The 10,359-nt window shown below is 33.3% G+C and overlaps 1 long non-coding RNA gene across 1 annotated transcript in view; it reads right to left on the bottom strand.

The window, feature by feature from the left end:
* Positions 1–8,255: 8,255 nt before the first annotated feature.
* LOC307176704 overlaps positions 8,256–10,359 on the bottom strand; it is a 171,596-nt gene continuing 169,492 nt past the window's right edge. The window contains exon 5 of the long non-coding RNA XR_013824869.1: positions 8,256–8,570. This is a non-coding gene — a long non-coding RNA (uncharacterized lncRNA). The remainder of the gene's footprint in view (positions 8,571–10,359) is intronic.

Raw genomic sequence — 10,359 nt, 5'->3', positions numbered from 1 at the left:
GAGGAGAAACGTGGGGAAATTAAACTGGGAGTCAGGATATGCCAAAAAATTCCATTTAATTGCATGCATTTCTCTGTAACATTTAATGAATTTCACAACTGTGACTAATTATCTAATACTAAGTTATTGTCCTGCCTTGTATGATAATTGATTAAATCAATGCTCCTTTTTTTTCTCCATAGGATTTATTTGTAATATTAGCTCTTATTTCATTAAAAGAGTACTTTGACAAAGTCATGTCTGGCACCATAGTCTCTTTTAAATGAGCAACAATGTGATATAAACAGTGTAAACATTCCCTAATAGAATACTTACGCATGTTCTAGATCAGATGTGCAACACAAGATGGGAGCAAGTTACTTGAATGCTCATCTTTACGGAGTCAAAGTAAAATTTTTAGTTTCTTATAGATCCAATGTGCTATGAAACAAACACTAAAATTATCTGAAAACAAACAACTATTTTTTTCTTTTACAACGATTATTAAATATAATATCTACAGACATATGCCCTCTCTCCTAAACAAGAGCTACATATTGTGCCTTACCACTTTTTAATGAAATGAAGAGAGGAATAATCCATTAGTTTTCTATTGTTCCTGTAACAAATTACCTCAAATTTAGTGACTTAAACAACACAAATGTATTGTCTTATAGTTCTGGAGGTCAGAAGGTCTGACATGGCTCTCACTGGGCTAACATCAAGGTGTTGCCAGATCTGTGTTCCTTTCTGGAGGCACAGCAGGAGCTTCTGGAGACCCTCATGCATTCCTTGGCTCTTGTCCCTCTTACTCAATTTTCAAAGTCAACAATGTTGCATCTTTCTGACTCTCTTCCTTCATCACATCTCTCTCTCTCTGACCTCAGCGAGCAAAGCATCTCAGCTTTAATGTCTCATATGATTTGACTGGGTTTACTTGAGTAAAGGAGAATAATCTCCCCACCTCAAGATGTGTAATCATCTCTGCACATACTTTTTACCTTATGTTGGTCAGGTAACATAGTCACGGGTTCATGAACATTAGAATATGGGTATCTTGTGTTGTGAGGGATTATTATGCCAGAGAGAGAGAGAGAGAGAGAGAGAGAGAGAGAGAAGGAGGAGGAAGAAGGGAAGGGAAAGTGTTTCCATAAAAATAAATGTACCTAAAAGTCATGTTTGAAATGATAGAATTCATAAATTCTTAGAATTCATAAATTCATAGAATGAATTTAAGAATTCTATGAATTTAAGAATTTAAGAATTCTATGAATTTAAGAATTCATAGAATTCATAAATTGCTTAAAATGGAACAGTTTAATTAGCTTTTCTTCAGATTCTATTCAGCGGCAAATGGCATCTACAAGGGACTGAAAATAGTTGAGGCATAATCTGTTAAATACATGAAACACGTTTGTGCTAATTTAGTAATATTTTCTTGAGACATACATACATACAAATAATAGTTGAAATACTTTTTCTAGATATTTAATGCACGTAATCCTTTGATTAAAATGACTTATTTTACTTTGTGTCTTACATCACTTAAAAAGATCAATATTTGGTTAATTTATAAACTGAAATCAAAACATAATAAAAACATTCTTCAAGAAACTCCTTAATTGAAAAGTGCTATAAATGGCTTTTTTTAAACCTACACTGGACAGCATGATTATTATCCTTCACAATGAAATGCTTGGAACAGAGCAAGCAATTAGTAAATGATTTTGTAATAAAGGTAAGGCCAAATAAGGAATACTTCCCCAATTTACTTATCTGCCAGAATATAATCCTAGATTTTCCAACATATGCTTTCCTTTTACCAAAAAGTATTGATCCTACAATACATGACCATTAAAGATCTGTATCACTCTACAAGTTTTAAATCAAGGTTTAAGGAAATAATTACAAATGTTGGTAATTTACTTTTTTTTTATCAATTTTTAATTCCTAAGTCCAGTCTGTTTCAGAAATATTGCAATCAGAATCCTTAAATATGTCCTTCTCGTTTCACCATCACTATTAAATAGATACTCCTGCATCATTTATTATACTATTTGGCCACTGGCAAAGTCTAGTGTTACTATCTACTACCACCTAAATTGCCTACCATCATTCCCATTTTTAAGCTGAACTGGCATTTTTCCATTGCTTGAATGATAACACTTTTGCAAAATATTCTTTATTTCCTGACAGACAGTGCTTCATCTCAGTCCGAAGCAAAATTAAGAGCTTATTTTTGTCAAATTTTTACAGCATAGGTTGCAAGCTCAAATATCTAGAGAGAGAGTCCTCTACAGCATTAAAGAGAAGAGATCTCACTTTATTTTGATTTGCAAGACAGTGTAGGACATTCTGTTTATCTTTTGAATAGAATAATTCACTATAAGTACTTCTTAGAAACACCTCCAGCAGGGCTCTGCTGCTATCTACAAGTATAGCGTTCACCTGCCCAGTCAGATAGAGTTTCTATGGACTGATATTCCCTTTCCATACACAGTGCTTGAGGTGCCTGGTGTAGTGGCAGACTTATTGCTAAAGTGACACTCTTAGCTTCTAAAGCTCTCTATGAATGAGCTTTCAGCAACATTTTTTTTTCTTTTTCTTACTTAATGGAATACATTTAGGCTTTCATTTTGTTTTCTTCCTGCTAGCTGCTCTTATATATTTTAATTAAACATAAATATATATAAATAAATGTGCCATTGGCTTTAGTTAATTTATAATGTTTCAGACATACGACAAAGTGATTCAGTTATACCTATATGTATGTGTATATATATATATATACTTCTTCATATTCTTTTCCATTATAAGTTATTATAAGGTATTGAATATAGTTCCCTGTGCTATACAGTAGGTCCTTGTTGTTTATCTATTTTATATATAGTGGTACGTCTCTGTTAATCCCAAGTTCCTAATTTATCCCTTCCCCGCAATTAAACATATATTTTAAAAAAAATTTTCAACTATATCTTGATTCACATTTTTCGAACTGAATACCTCTAACATTATTTTCTATGCTTTGCTTCCCACATGTCAGTGACACACTAGAATATATCATATCAAAATATTGATATGAAATATACAAAAACGAAACCATTGAATTCTGTATCTTCTTGTATTGGACTCTTATTGAAATGTTCAATGAATAATAATTCTAATTCTCAACATGTGTTTTCTGCTATTTTAATGTGAAGTCAGCAAGATATGTTTCGTAACATGGCCTTTCAACTAGCACATGGAATCTTCATAGAAATAATTTGAGTCATGCTTAAAAAACATATATTCCTTCATGTTTAATAATTACATATTCTCTAAGAGAGGAATGAAGAAATTCCTATTTTCAGTACAGTGAATCCTTTAGCAAACTGTGTCTTTGTGAATTCTTAGCAAACATTTGTTCTCTCTTTGTGTATGTCCCAAGGATTGAGCTCACATTCAGCAACAGGAGAGAACCAATATCCTTTAACCAGTGTCCTGCAACTGCCATCACTTTTGTGCCATTATCTTTAATTTCTTGCACAATTGGCTACTATCTCTGACATTGCTATGCCCTGAAACTAATTTCCAGTTGCATAGCTATTCACACATCTGAAAATGCAAAAACACATGCATATGGTGTAATGCAGAGGATTTTTGCTTTGGAAATAAAAGACCTAAGTTTCCAAGCCACATTTAATCACATAAAATCTACGTATTTTAAACCTATTTTTTCTCATTTAACATCATGTGAGCTAGCTAATAAACAGAGAAAAACTTAGCTCTGATAATTAGGAGTTATATGACCTTGAGTAATTAATTAACATCTTCAAATATTCAGTTTTTTTGTCTATAAAGTGGAAATACAAGTACATATCTAATAAGACTTTTGAAAGTATGTTTTTATAATTGTGTATATGCATGACCCTGGAACAGTTCATGATATAATTTCATATCATAGTACATTAGTTCAATAAATGATAGCTTCCCTCTGCAATTGGAAGAAGATAAATATATCACAATCTATATTTTGTTATTGGAATAATCACATTTATGATAATATAATATTTGATGAAATAAAAGGATATATTAAAGTATGTACCAGGGTGCAGAAGGAAGAATTTTTAGTTATCCTAGAAAGTCACGTAAGATAAAGTCTCAAAGCCAAGCAAAATAAATTAAAAAACACCATCATAGTCTCAATATTGATGCAAGTAGCACCCTTAGACTCCTTAGTATAGGACTGGTCACACAGCTATTTGACAGTAAATACTCATTACATTCACCAGTTGCATATAAACCGCCTAGAGATTTATATGAAAAAATATTTTTAGGGAAAATTGTGGTATTGAGAATACTGCATTAATGTCCTCCATTTTCTATGGGAAACCTCATACTCCCCCCTAACCAAATGAAAGTATTCTTGTCTTGTGTCCCCAGAAGTCGGAGGTACAGAGGCATTTTCATGATTCTTGCCTTGAGAGTCTTAAGGCATAACTCTTAGAACCTCTCTTCTGTACAAAAGGACCTCTAACATTATAAAAACAAGACAAAAAAATTTAAGATCTTAGTATTTTCACAGAACACCTCGTCTGTCACCTCAATGAACAGAATAACTGTCTCAGAAAGGATTGCAGGTGTGGCTTTTGACTACTGAAATAAAGTATAATTTAAGGAAGAGGAAGCTATGACATTTTTAAAGGTATTATAACATCTTGAACCAAAAGACAGAAAGGCAGCACAATATAAAAAGAAGCCTTTGGCCCTATCATGTACTGCAAGCAGAAGCAGATCCAAATATACTCACCTGTAAACATAAGCTATTTCTCATGGAAAAATAAAGGATGACTCATGAGGCAGAAACAAGGTTCAGAGGGTGGAGCCAAGATCTGCAGAGAATCTTTTTCTGGGAAGAGAAGCCTTAAACAAGGAATTGACAACACATGCCCAGCTGGATTTCAGCATTGCAATCCACCAACGAGTACTATTTGCCTAAACTCCCTCAGCCCCAATGACTTGCTAATAGAAGTGTCTATTACAATTATCCTGACTGACTCACCATTGTATGTTGGGTATGCAAAAGATAAATAACTTGTTTCTTGATTGAATTCACAAGTTTTTAGATTGAGAGAAACTATACATGTGGAACTACACTGAAGGAACCTCATCCACACTTGGATTTGATTTAGATGTAATGTCCTGAAACAGGAGAATATAATAATACTAAGAGGAGACTTCGTAGGTCATGAAAGGGGGGTGAAACATGTAAAGCATTTGTGACCTGCCAGCAGGCTATTGTTAGATTTAAAATGACCACAAATTCTTCAACATTCTCTTATTGAACTGTTGTCTAATCCACCCCTCCCCTTCCATCTCTGCTGGCCTGTGAGTTGTTCTACCGTTAGTATGGAAAAGTGATATTATGACAGTTTCTGGCTGTGTCTCTAGGAAAGATGCCGACTTCCGCATTAGTCGTTTTTGGAGCTTTTAGTTGCTGTGTAAGAATCCCACCCACCCACCTGGAGAAGCCACAATGAGAAACTCGGACTACATGGAGGGAGAGAAAGGACCAGCCATTTCCAGCCTTTCAACCTTCTTGGCACAGTCCATGCATGTGAGTGAAGCCATTAAGAACACTTCAAGCCAGCTCAGCTTTCAGCTGAATATCACCAATTTACAACTGTCCAGCTGAGCTTTGCCTGGAATCCAGCCTTGCCCTATCTACTGATCCACAAAATTGTGAGATATTATCAAATGCGTGTTGTTTTAAGTCACTAAATTTGGGAGAAGTTCACTATGCAACAATATATAACTGGATATCTGTTAAATATCTTAAGGAGGTAAAGTACCAATCATCTTTTAGGCTCTCAAGAAATCTTTTTTGAATGAATACAATTTAATCCTTATAACTTCAATTCACACTTGAAGAATTTGAAGCTTTGAGACAGAGGTCAGCAAACTAAAGCCTCCGAATCAATATTCTATCCCTTCATTTTCTCCACACGAGAATACTTCCTCTGAAGTATGAAATGAATGGTTATATCCAGTTTAATTGTATGACAACTTATCAGAGGTTTTTGGGTGTAAATTGCCTAAAGCTTAACCTAATTATTCAGAAAACATGGTCAATGTGATATTCCTTAGTGGCAATATGACTTAAATTTTAGGCCTTTGGAAAAGAGGAGTAAATAGAATAAGATAGAATCCAAAGAGCTAAAGACGAAGTATCAAGAAAGGTCATAGTAGTTGTGTTCAAGTTTAAAAGTAAAAAAAAAAAAAAACACTTTATGAACCTAAAAATTGCTTCTTATAGATTTTCTGGCTTTGTAAGAAGTTACAAGTCATCTGTATTGCAATGTCATAGGAATTAGAATAATAGTAGTGAATGTTTTAAAGTCCAAATAATTAGAAATGGACTTAGGTCTTTCAGATCAAATTACATGAAATATACCATTTTCCATGCTTACTGTTCAAAACGTATTAAAACTAAGACATAGAGCACCTTTTTTATACCTTATTATGTACACCCTAATAATTAATGCTATTTCATTGAATTATTCCCTTATTCTTTCCTGCTCTCTCCTCAGTTGCTAAACCAGATGTTCTACCTCTAACAGCCAAAATATTTCATTCTTCATAATCTCTCTTTATAAACTGCTTCTATGGTTAGTGATGGTGTAAATTTAGAATCTGTAATCACCCTGCAGGGTCATCACCAAGTGATTTATACATATATAACATATATACCTCATATATATGATATATATATATATGATTTATATATAATATATAAATACAATACATAACTGATATCTATATCTCCTATATATGTATTTGTCATGGAACCTATTGGTTCTGTTCCTCTGTTCTCTCTCTCTATAAATACACATGCACACATATATAAATGTTTAAAAACAGAGATGACCCTCCATAATATGGGTAGGATTCATCCAATCAGTTGAAGTCTTTAAGAGCAAAAACTGCATTTTCCTTTAGAAGAAAGAAATTCTGCCTCAAGACTATAAAAATCCTGCCTGAATTTCCATACTGCTGCTTTGACCTACAAGAGTTCAGACAATCATGTGAGTCAATTCCTCAACATAAATCTCTTGCTAATATATATATTAGAAATCTCTCTAATATACTATATATAATATATATATAACATCTATAGATTATAAATATTAATCACACCTACAAAATACCTTCACAGCAACATCTAGACTACTGTTTGACCAAATAACTGGGTACCATAACCTAGCCAAGCTGAAACATAACATTAACCATTGACAAGAATCAAGATTATTACTTATCAACCTCTTTAAGAATATGTACCTGAATACAATCCTATGCAGAACAAATTTTCCTGTATTTTGTACCTTATAGTTGTATTATAATTAAATTTATGTCCTTATAATCTGCACTCTACAAAAATACCAACTCCTTGATAGTAGGTGCTTAATATTTTCATTTTTTTATCCACAGTGCATAACATAGGACCAAATACCTACTTAATCCACAAAAATTCATTTAGAAAATGATACAATTTTTAAGACATGATATGTTTGTACTGAAAGTGCATTAGTTTCTTATAAATGGAATCCGTGAAAGAACAAAATTATACAAGATTTAAAGAGAAAAGATGCTAATATTAAACATAATTTTCAACTGAAATATTTATAATGTTCAATAGTGAAATTTCCAAAATTTAAGAGCCATCCTGCATATGTGTTTAGTATGTCAGTAATAATGATCTACTACTTAGAGTATTGCTTACTATAAGCATCTCCTAGTTGTAATTTTATATGACAGTGGCAGATTCTACCACATTAATACTAACAGATGGTAATTACGAAATGAATGAAACAGATTGTTAGTACACCACCACGTAGACTGCACATAACTGTTATAAAAATTAATCATCTAATGACTCAGATGAATTGCATCTACATTAGCAATTAGATATTTGAATCAACATTTTGGAACAAAAACAATTGTACAGTTGGAAATGCTTGATTAGTTAGACATGGACTCACTTCAGTAGTTTCAGACACAAAATATTTACCACAGCAAGCTAACGTCTGGTAAGGGAAACTAGGCAAACCTTACCCAGGTCAAAAACAGAGTAACCACAAGTTTTATTATAAGCCAGACTGAAAAGTGGTCAGTTTGTCCTTGTGTGTGTGTGTGTGTGTGTGTGTGTGTGTGTGTGTGTATGTGTGTGTGTATGAGTGTAATTCTTACACCAATTTGTTATAATGGTTCAATTCATAAAACCAAATTATTCATAATTTTGTGTTAACTATTAGGGAAAAATGTATATATTTAAAAAATCACCAGATTTTATTTTACATCATTCATAAATATTAAAGATCAGATGAGAAAATTAACTCCTTTGCATTCTGTTTTACTACCCTCTTTTATTACTAAAGTTAAAGGGGTATAAAAATATTTGTCATGGGCTTACCTGGTGGCGCAGTGGTTGAGAATCCGCCTGCCAATGCAGGGGACACGGGTTCGAGCCCTGGTCCGGGAAGATCCCACATGCCGCAGAGCAACTAAGCCCGTGTGCTACAACTACTGAAGTCCGCGTGCCTAGAGCCCGTGCTCTGCAACAAGAGAAGCCACTGCAGTGAGAAGCCTGCACACCACAACTAAGACACAACTCAGCCAAAAATAAATAAATAAATTTGTTAAAAAAAAGAAAAAAAATATATTTGTCATGTTGTGTTTGAGACATAGCATTTTAAAATCAAATCCTTTATATACCTAGTGGTTTTCTTTCAGGTAGACATATTCAGTGTGAATGCACTTTCAAAAATAAGAATTTACAAATGTGGGAGATATAAAAATATATGTGATTTGGATGTAGAAAAGCCTATGGATGAGTAATGTGTATGAATTGTACCAAAGTTTTACAGTCCCTTATATCACATTCACTGTTCATCTTTTAATAGCTCCGTTCTTCTCCTGCGATGTTATTAGTGAGTAAGAAATAAACAATGGGCGGGGTATAATTTAGTGGAACATATGTCTGTTTATTGATACAAGTGAGACAGTTTCAAACCCCTAAGATCAGCCCCTGTTCCTATTTCTATGCACAATTGTATATTACCACATTTAGCTACATATTAAAAGCTAGAACATTTAATTTTTGCTTTTTAGGTATACTTTCTTAATACATGAGACTTTTTTTTTAAGCTCCATAATAATTACATTGTGTTTTATTGCAGTAAGTATTTCCCAAAATCTAGCAACAAGTTTAATACAATAGAAGAATTGATATTTTCTCAAATAAATGCCTTTTAAATTAAGTTCAAGCAAACTGAAATCTAGACATGTGCTTGCAGAATATCAATGATCCAAAATTATTGATCAGGTAACATTACTGAATGTCTCATACTTTAATTTTTGAAAAATAGAGTCTGTCCTAATTATTTTCTGATTGATCTTGAAATCTTATTTATAAAATTGTATAATTTGCAATACTTGTAAACATAGAACCCCTGAGCTCAATATTCCTTTATTTTAAAATTTGCAAAAACTCAGCTCTCTGTGAGTACATGCAGCATTTAAACTTGAACAAACAAACCCTATTTTCTGATATGTGATAACTGTGCCTTTTCAACATCATAATCATTAGTTTCAACGCTCTCCAGAGCATGAAGAATTTGATCACAGTACTAAACTTTTCATCTCATCTCAAATAGAGATATCCATTTGAAGTGAAGATGTTAATTCAGAATTGTAAAACAACATCTTCACCTGCAGTTAAAGAAAATGTTTAGTTACATCAACAATTCTTATGAATTTCTGGAGCCAAATTTCTCTATTAGTCTCATCTATCATATGTTTCTTTACAGTAAAGCTAAAACTCCTTTCTACTGAAACAGTTTAGCAGAAAAAGTCAAGCTTAAAATGCAGTTTCAATAGTGCAAGAATGCCAAGACTAATTGTCTGATAAAGAAAGCAACCATAATTGTGGGTCTGAAAATTAATAATGGTTGCAAACAAGAAATATACAGGTCCTTTAAAAGTGCCATCACAATCACACGAAGGGGAATCAGGAATAGGAGAAAACAGAATCAAGTCTGTTTCAGCAAGATTAGGAATCTGACATATCCATGGGGTAGGGTAGAGCTTTATCATTCACATTGGCTGGAGAAGAAAAAAGCCCACAGATTAAACCACCCTCTCTGAGGAGATGAACTGAAGGTCCTGTATACTTAAATGGCTCTGCCATGGTCCTCTGCGATCCCTTGTGTCACTAGCTTTCAGAATAACCCCTGGATTATCAGACTACTTCCTTTCCCTATAGTCAGCTCACATGGGCACTATGATTACATAATGCACACATCAGGAAATGCTCTCTCTCTCTTCCTGTCAATATCCTGACAA

Source organism: Stenella coeruleoalba, assembly GCF_951394435.1.
Source record: "Stenella coeruleoalba genome assembly, chromosome: 18".
Lineage (NCBI taxonomy): Eukaryota > Metazoa > Chordata > Mammalia > Artiodactyla > Delphinidae > Stenella > Stenella coeruleoalba.
Note: the sequence above shows the minus strand (reverse complement) of the source record. Positions and strands in the feature narration are given on the sequence as shown.